This window comes from Nuphar pumila, chromosome 10 (assembly GCF_984573655.1).
Source record: "Nuphar pumila chromosome 10, dmNupPumi1.hap1.1, whole genome shotgun sequence".
Taxonomy (NCBI): domain Eukaryota; kingdom Viridiplantae; phylum Streptophyta; class Magnoliopsida; order Nymphaeales; family Nymphaeaceae; genus Nuphar; species Nuphar pumila.
In genome coordinates this window covers 96,242,214-96,251,800 of record NC_143258.1, presented here as the reverse complement: position 1 = coordinate 96,251,800, position 9,587 = coordinate 96,242,214, and the positions used below count along the sequence as shown (strand labels likewise).

Here is a 9,587-nt window from a genome sequence, read left to right as displayed (position 1 = left end):
ACACATGAGAACACGCAGATTACATAATATGAATTGACTAAACATCAACATATGTAACTTCTACGTAGTTCGCTAAATTCACAGGATTCAAGTTATATGTGCAAATATTCAAATCATTGCATCATCATATGCATTCACAATTCTTATCTCAAAGCACATCGCATTCGACCTTTCTAGCGCGTAATTCACACACATATCTTCAAGACATTTTAATCAAATTCAAGATACTTATCAATCATGTTATACGAGTATGCTATATTCACTTAGGCAATCATGTTATACGGATATGCTATATTCACTTAGGCAATCATAACGCAATTCTCTGCAATAAAACTATGTAGGCGTAATGTATTATTCACCTAAATAGTCTAAACTAATCAGAGACACCGAAGTCATACGTAATTTCATTTATAAGCTTTTACTTGACGAAAATACGTATCCAAAACACACAAAAGTCTTATGACCCATCAACCAGTGTTAACAGACTTATGTTTCGATATTACTGGACTGCAGACAAAATGTAGAAACAACTGAGACTAGTTCGGGCATCTTTTATTGTCAATTTTGTGTGTTTTATATTATTAATTCTATCATTCTGACAGAGAAAGGTAAAATGGTCATTTCAATCATTGTTATAAATAAAATGTCATTAAAATATTCAATTTAATCGTTTTAATGAGTTGCAAGCCTAATTAAGCATTTTTGGAGGTGTTGCGAACGTAACGGGACATGTTTTAATGATTCTTGGAATGATTTAGTAAAAATGGCATTTTAGTCATAAAATTTATTTCGGAAATGTTTTAATGGAATAAAGTAATCATTAAAATAAAAAAAAAATGTCTAAAATAGGATTATTAGCCACCAAATAATTTCATCCTAGTGATTAGTTAGTTTTATTTTAACCATTGCATTATAAAAAAAATAGTTTTAACTTACAAACATTTTTTTTCTTTTTTTCGCATTTTTCTTTTAGTTACTCGGATCGGACCCGATAACACCTCCCGTAAAACCCTAAAACCCTGCTTAACCCTTTTCTCCCCCTTTCACTTTTTGCAACCGCCCTCCCCAAGTCTTCTTCTCCTCCTTCCTTCCCCGTTTGCAGACCGGTCGGAGCCGCGTCGTCGCCCACCCCCCAGTCGACCACTCTGTGTCGCCGCCGTGACCACCACCGCCTCCTCTGTCCCCTCTTCTCCTCCTTTCCTCCATCCTCGTTCGGAAGCCATACAGAGCTGAGTGTTGTCACCGTGAACCCCATCTCCTCCGCCTGATCAACCTCGTGGCTGAGAGATCCTCGCTCATCTGCAGACCGTCGGAGCAGTGTCGTCGCCGACTGACGCCCTCTTTCTCACCTTCCTTTTCTTCTTCCCTTTCTTTTCCTCTTTTTCCCCTGTTTGTGCAGGACCAGTGGCGAGTGACCTTTCACCACGCTAGGCCGCCATCGCCGGAGGAAAGTCCCTCACCGAAAACCATCTACGAGCTATTGTCACCCATGGACCTAGCTGAGCTCCAGATTTCGCCCGTTAACGAGCTACTCCCTGCGCCTCCACCGCCTACGCTGGATTTTTTAGGTGAGACGCTATGCCTTATTCAAAGATCTCTTTTCTTTTCCTCCTCCATCCAGCAATGCACATCGTGGATGATCGATTTTTGATGTTGGGGTTCGGTTTTCCCCTTTTGCGCAGAACCCGGGCCACCGTAGGTGGCGGGACCTTTGTCTTTGTCGGAAAAACGACCCCCAACCGTGAGGGGGTTCACCAATAGGGATTCGCATGTGGTTCCTTCTGTTATTACTGTTTTTCCTTTTTGCATGACTCGATCGAGGTTTCGCATAGCGCAAATGCCAAACCAACCGATCGGGATTGGCTTTCTTATCGCCCTTTTCACTGTTTTATGCCTAAATTCGTGAATGCATGATCCGTTTGCTGAGTTTTCTTTTTTTTTATGATAAGCTGATTATCTTCATGCTTCGCTGAGTAGCCTACGCACCCAATTCCCGGCATAGGGAATCATGCAGGGCTGCCATGGCACTGCAACATGTATATTTGTATTTTAGCAACAATATTGTGTTGGTTTTTCTGTTGCGGATTGTATTTCCAAAGGAATACAAAAACCCCTTCGAAACCGAGTGTCTCAGTTTTTGTGCCATCACAAGGGGCGATGCTTTGAACTGCGTGCAGTCGTGGGATTTACTCCACAACTGACCAGTTTTGTATGGGCTTGTGAACGCACTACTTTTTTATTTTTCGGAATCGGGTTACCAATTCGCGTTTTGTTTTTCATCGCTTATGTGCGAGAGCGAGGTTCAATAAGGTGTTAAGTGTGCAGCTGTAGCACTCTCTCTTTGTGAGAGGGACAAGTAGATAGTGTCGTGTAGCACTTGCACTGGACTTTCAGGACCCCGAGTTTCGTTTTACCTTTCGTCGCATCGAAAAGATAGGATTCCTAAATTAAAGTTTTAGAATATTATTCATATTGTATGATAGAAATCTAAGAGTTAGTTTGCACGTACACTAAATTCATAGCAGAGTCACATTGCTAGCAAATGTTAGAAATGTATGGTATTGTCTGTATATTTGTGCATAGCTGAGCAAAATGCGCGATACTTAATGCTAAGTATCGTGTGCGGCTAAAAATGCCATGCAAAAAGAAATAAGAAAAAAAATACAAATACAAACGCATGCAAATCGGGTAACTACCCATGGTAAATAGTGGTGCAAACGCACCACAGGTTAATTACCACCTTGAATGCAATACTCTCCTTCTCACATACTCACTTAGTTGTGGATATCTAGGATTGTTGACAATTATAGTTCGGAGACCATGCTAGACATGATTGTAGTTAGCGGGATATTGGAGTGTGTTTGCTGCAAGTACATGTTGGACAATGTATGCAAGTATGATGTGATGTATTTTGCGTATGAAAAAGTAAAATTATCTATGCATGCATAATAGCTCATGTGAGTGTATCTTTTGTTAAGCATGTTGAGATTAAATCATGTTGGAATCGAATCATACATGTAAGCATGTATAATTGAATCATGACATGATGGGGTCATGCATGAAAGTGAATACAAATCTGTTATATTATGAATATGCATTAGAGCATGTAAATTTGAATTATGCAAATGGCATAGATTTTGATATCATGCATGAGAGCATGTAAGTTTAAGTTATGCACGTGGCATAGACTTTTGAATTCATGCATGAGGGCATGAGAGGATTATCTTGTGAAAATATAATGTTTGGCTCTAACCTATGACTTAATAATAAAGATAACCTCGGACCATGGGTCCATTTGAGGCGCCAGCAAGGCTGGTCTCTCTGAAATGGCTGGATCCGTTTCGATCTCGTGTCCTCTCGGGAGAGAGAAGGGCAGTACAAGCCTCGTGGGACATGTATTTCAAGGGCTGAAGGCGCCTCTTGTTCCCGTTTCACGGAGGTTAGGGGATCGATCTACCAATGAGTCCTAGATGGTAGTACCACAGCTCTGCAGAGTTAGGGATGCATGCTCGATTTTTTCGTTGACGATTTTGGTTTGGCGTAGGCCAAGACCTGAGACCATGGGTCCGTTCTCCCAACCGCTGCACTGCAAGGTTGAATCGCTTGGGAAAGACCCAGTTAAGCCATAGGAGGGCAATAAAAAATATATAAAATAATGAATATTCCTATGGTTGTTTCTGGATGTCTATACCCTCTTTTGTACCAGATGGGTTTGAATAACAAGATAAACAATTAATTAGATTTTTAGGATAACTGCTTTCATATGCATAATCATATATTGTGAACATGTAGAGAGACTTTTAAGTTTGCATAATTATGGCATATGAATTTTGTTGCATGTGAATGAAAAAGACATGTTTATGCTTGGTCATATGATTTGACCTTTTGTTACAAGTCAAGGGCTTGGTTGATGCACATGAGGTGCTTGTGTGTGAGGTACACAAAAAGGGCCAAGATAGGACCAGTTATATTATTATATTTGAATTGCAAAGTGCATAAATATTCTGATAAATGACATGTGAATATTAATTTGAAATAATGCAGGACTTAGTCATAAGTTGGATATGAGTATGTTTCTTTTGAGCATAAAGAAAGTGAATGACGACATTACATGATATATTGCACTTTTACTTCACTTTGGAATATGCTATAAATTATTACTTTCATTCATTTATGCAAATGATTATCATGTATATGAATGAATATGAAATTGAATGTCATGCAATGAATGATGGTTTATGTGATTGAATATCATGTTCTTATTATGACGTGGATTCCCTTGACTCTCATTTCTAAAATTATGGGAAGTATATTTGATTGCATCTTTTCAACTTGAATTGCATTCTTCAAGCTTAGTTTTTGTTTTCTACGAGCATGTGGTTAATACCCTACAATATTTACAGATAACCTCGTGGAGGATTGAAGCGAAGCGCAGGTTGTTGTGTGGCTGAAGGCTCCACTCTTAACTAGTACGATTCCTGAAGGAATCAGGCAAAAGTTTGAGTTGGTTAAAAACTTGTGTAAATTTTACTTTTTGTCTGAATCCTTACATTTAAAAAAGTGTAATATTTTGGAATGAAAACATTTTTAAATTTTGTCATTTCATTCATATTATGTTCTTATATATGGTTTAGAACTTTAAATTTTTACGTAACTCCTCAATTATATTAAATCTGGATACATTTTGTCTTCCACATTTATTTTTTTCACATGTGAGAAGCCCTTAGAGCTATGTCATATGGGTGCGGGTGCGGGTGCGGGTGCGGGTATGGGTGCGGGTGTGGGTATGGGTATGGGTATGGGTATGGGTATGGGTATGGGTATGGGTATGGGTATGGGTATGGGTACAGGTGCGAGTGTAGAGCAATTTCAAAAATTTTGGACACAGGGACATGGCTATATATATGTATATATATATGTATATATATATTTTTTTAAATATATATATAACAATAATAAGACTCGGTCAAAGTTGTGCCCATTAGGAGACACGGCTATATGTATAACAATAATAAGACTCGACTATATATATATATTAAATATATAAAAAGATCTTATTTGTTGTTTGCATAATTAGAATTAACATAGTTAAGATGTTAGACATAATAGTTTTTTTTAGGCCATTGAGTAGCATAACTCTTCTTAATTTTTAGTGTCGTCTTTAATGTTATTAGGTTAGACTAAATTAGGTCAGACTTAGGTCCATATATTTTTTTAGTAAGTCGCATATTAGGTTAGAGTATAGACTCTTTCTGCAATTCATTGATAGTGTGTTGACTTTTGATTAGGGTTAAGTTCTCAAAAACTGTGTAGCTTTTTTTTTTACCCCGGTGCGTTGACCGAGTCCGACATTTGGTTGACCGTGTTCGCCCCGTGTTCGAAGCCGCACCCATGTCAGGGCGTGTCCATGCGGGTGCGTCGACCTTATAGCCGAGTCCGCGTGACTCAGCCTTAGAGTAATAGTCTCAATCAAGTTGTGTCTATGAATGATTTCGTATTGGATCTGATACTGGGAGGCTAATATACACTCGCGCTTGCGCTCATGCGGGTCGTCTAGTATTTGGAATGGTTGAAATATGACCATAGATGAACTTGTTGGCATATTACTTTTGAGAGCCACGTGAATTGCTTATATAACTAAAAGTTTTAAATTTTTCTCAAAAATTGGGGTTTAGGAAAGCTTAAAAAATTTGGATTTTTTAGGAATGTTACTCATATCAAAGCATGGGTAAGAGTCACCTCAAGTCCCGAGCAAGACCGCCTTCGCAGATGGCTTGAGCAGGGCGATTTAACGACCTCATGGACACTCTGACCACTGTGGTTGGGGTGGTACAAAGGCAGTCGACAGCCATGTATTTAAGAAGGCTCAGAAAGAAACTTCTTTGTAAATGTTCAGCATAGAAGATGGTCACGTTGCCCTCGTCAAGTTGTACCATCATCTCTCTAACAATGGTAAATCCTGATTCTAGAATAACCTTCTTGATTATATCAGTATAGTTGTGAAATAGACCATCAGGCTTTATTATTGCCAATGACCTTTCCATTTCTGAACTTGAAGCACATAAACATCTGGAGCACACAATATTTGAAAGGAGATGATAATCATTCTCTAAATCATAAAATCATTATAGCAAGGCAGCTAAATAAATAAATAAACTTCAAGAGTAAAACTAGAGATCACTGGGTGTTCAGGTAACAGAAATAACCTTCTTCAGTATTTTTCTCAGGAAAGAAGAAACAAATATGAAAAATATGTGCACTCCCAAACTTTTAACTCAGTTACATCATTGCCTCAATTCATGCTTCCGAGAATCAGTGACTATTAGAAATTTCCAATTTTGTGTAGAACATTTGCAATTTGTTGCACCTACTGATTTCTCATTTCTTGAAAATATGGCGATGCATGACTATTTTCAGCCTGATCTCTGAAGGTTTTGTTGTTTCTTGGCTACAGGCGATTGAAAGTTCGGATCAGTTTATTTGCAATCTGCTCCAAATGTTTATTAGCTAAGGATTTATCATCTCACTGATTTTCCAGCAATGATCTGGGCATAAGTGTTCATTTCAGCTGAAGTTTGTTGCAGTTTGTCCCATCTCAGTGTTCTTGGCTAACTAAAAAAAATTATGTTCAATCTACTTAATATTTCTGGAAACGAGAGCATTTTATTCCTTGACTCAATACTTAGCAGTCTAGCGACTCTCAAATCTGTAACTTGCTTTAGTCTTTTTATGAGGTTGACAGTTGACTTCACCTATGTCCCTCCAATTAAAGTGCTATCCTGCTGATCTAGACCACCTTATGTTTTTGTGTGTTTCTGAAACATTCTAAGAAATAACAATTTATCCTTTTCATTTGATTATTCCTCCAGAATCGTCATCTGATTCTTGTCCTTTTTCTGTGGGTCTCCCTCCATCTTACAGTGCACCACGGTTATAGATACTCTAAATATAAATAGCAGCAAGACTTATCCCTCGGGGACGTAAGCTGGATATTGTAGGCAACAATGAAATGAGCACAAGATAATTCTTCTACTACTATTTTTCATGCTTTCAATCGAGAGGTGCTCGAATGCCACCACCAAGCCTTTTGCGGCTGTTGAAGAATATATGAGATGCACCGAACCCTACGTAGAGAGAGAGAGAGAGAGAGAGAGACGGCTGTTTAGAAAAGGAGAACTCGTATCTTAGATTAGGGCTAATCTCTATATTAAATAGAGAGAGTCCAAAGAAAGAAATTACACTCAAGTCCCTCATTAACATTAAAATTCAAATAACCTCTAGTTTAGAAAAACTTTTAACTAAAAACCTCTCAAAACTCCCCCTCAAGCTGGAGCATAGATATCAATCATGCTCAGCTTGTCACAACATTTTGAGAAATTTGGTCTAGCAAGAGGCTTTGTAAACATATATGCAACTTGGTCTTCCGACTTTAGATATTTGGTAGTGATATGACCAGCTTGAACCATATCTCTAAAATAGTGGCAATCAACCTCAATATGCTTTGTTCTCTCATGAAAGATAGGATTGTTAGCTATATACGTGGCAGCCTTGTTATCACACATCATGGTCATAGAAGAGGAAACCTTCACCTGAAGATCATGAAGAACAGTACGAACCCACATCAATTCAGCAGTTGTTTGGGCCATAGCCCGATATTCTGATTCTGCACTCAACCTAGAAACCACATTTTGTTTCTTACTTCTCCAAGAAATCAAGTTGTCTCTCAGAAACACACAGAATCCTATGGTAGATTTTCTATCCACTACAGATCCTGCATAGTCAGCATCAGAATAGGCCACTATCTCCAGAGTTCCACCTTTCTTAAACAATAACCCCTTTCCAGGAGAAGATTTTAGATATCTGAGAATCATTATAGCTGCATTCCAGTGTACCTCAGTTGGTTTGTCCATAAACTGGCTAACTTTGCTTACTGCTAAAGCAATATCCGGCCTGGTCACAGTTACATACAGTAGCTTCCCTACTAGGGAGCGATAGCTTTTGCTATCAACCGGTTTTGACCCTTCTTCAAACAACAGAACTTTATGATCCATGGGAATATTTGTTGGTTTAGCTCCCAACATTCCTGTTTCCTTTAATAAGTCAAGAACATACTTCCGTTGAGACAAAACCATCCCTTCACGGCTCCTAGCAACTTCTATACCCAGAAAATATCTAAGTGAACCAAGATCTTTTGTAACAAAGTGTTTTTGAAGATGAGCCTTTGTGGCTTCAATTTCTTTCACATTGTCTCCTGTAAGAATGATGCCATCCACATATACCACCATAACAACTATGCCTGAGTTAGTTTTCTTGATAAATAGTGTATGATCTGCCGCTGACCTGTTGAAGCCAAAGCGTGACATCACTTCAAACAGCTTTTAAAACAATGCACGCGGACTTTGTTTCAAGCCATAAATCACCTTTCTCAATCTACACACCTTCTTCTGACACTCCCCCTTAACCTCGAATCCTGGAGGTTGTTGCATGTAGACTGTCTCAGATAGATCTGTAATGAAATATGCGGAAAAACAAAGAGTGCGATAAGCACTTACAATACCCACTAATGAACAAACAAAAGAAGTAACACCCAAACCCACAAGAGACAACACAACATAAAAATATAAATGTCTCTTATTGAAAAAGAGAGAGAGCTCTCAAGAGTGAAAAATACAAGAGGGGTTCACCCCTATTTATACACTAAAGAAGGAGAGGAGGGATGGCTTTATGGCTTAAAAAGGAGAGCCACCTAGGGGCTCCCCATGGAGTCGTTGGGAGCCCCCAACGGTCACAAATGTGACTGTTGGGGGCCCCATCGACTCCATGGTGCGGCCCCTTTTTAGTGAGCAAAAAATACAAAAAATAAAAAATAAAAAATAAAAAAAAGAAATTACAAAAAATAAATGAAAAGAAACAAGTACCCCTATCGGGTACTTGTGAAATGACTAAAATACCCCTATTAGGTATTTTAGACAATACACACATATATATATATATATAAACATATATATATATATATATATATATATATATATATATATATATATATGAATTACATGTATTTTAACACCCTCCCTCAAGCTTTACGGGGATATAACCGAAAGCTTGTTAAGGAGAAACAAAAAACGAGGAGCAGCAAGGGCCTTAGTGAAGAAGTCCGCCAACTGGTACTCAGATGTGATGTAAGGTAGTGTTATGGTTCCTCTTAGGTATTCATCACGTACGTAATGGCAGTCCATCTCAATATGCTTAGTACGCTCATGGAAGGTGTGATTGCTTGCAATATAAATTGCGCTTTTGTTGTCACAACACATCTTCGAAGGGGTAGAGATGACAATGCCCATATCACTGAGGAGACTTCTTAGCCATACAAGTTCCATGGTTGTAGTGGCCATAGCACGATATTCCGCTTCCGTTGAGGACAAGGATACTTTGTGCTGCTTCTTGTATCTCCAAGAAATCATAGAATCACCTAAGAAAACACAAAATCCCGTAGTTGAGACTCGGTCATTGGGATTTCCTCCCCAATCAGCATCAGTATAAGCAATTAAATCAAGTGATGAGGAGGAGGAAAGAAAAACTCCCTTAGT

The 9,587-nt window shown here is 38.5% G+C and overlaps 1 long non-coding RNA gene across 1 annotated transcript; it reads left to right on the top strand.

The window, feature by feature from the left end:
* The first annotated feature begins 1,009 nt into the window (after positions 1–1,009).
* LOC149827467 (uncharacterized) lies at positions 1,010–4,600 on the top strand. The gene is made up of 2 exons (XR_016434903.1): positions 1,010–1,568; positions 4,404–4,600. It is a non-coding gene; the product is annotated as an uncharacterized LOC149827467 (long non-coding RNA).
* The last annotated feature ends 4,987 nt before the right edge of the window (positions 4,601–9,587 follow it).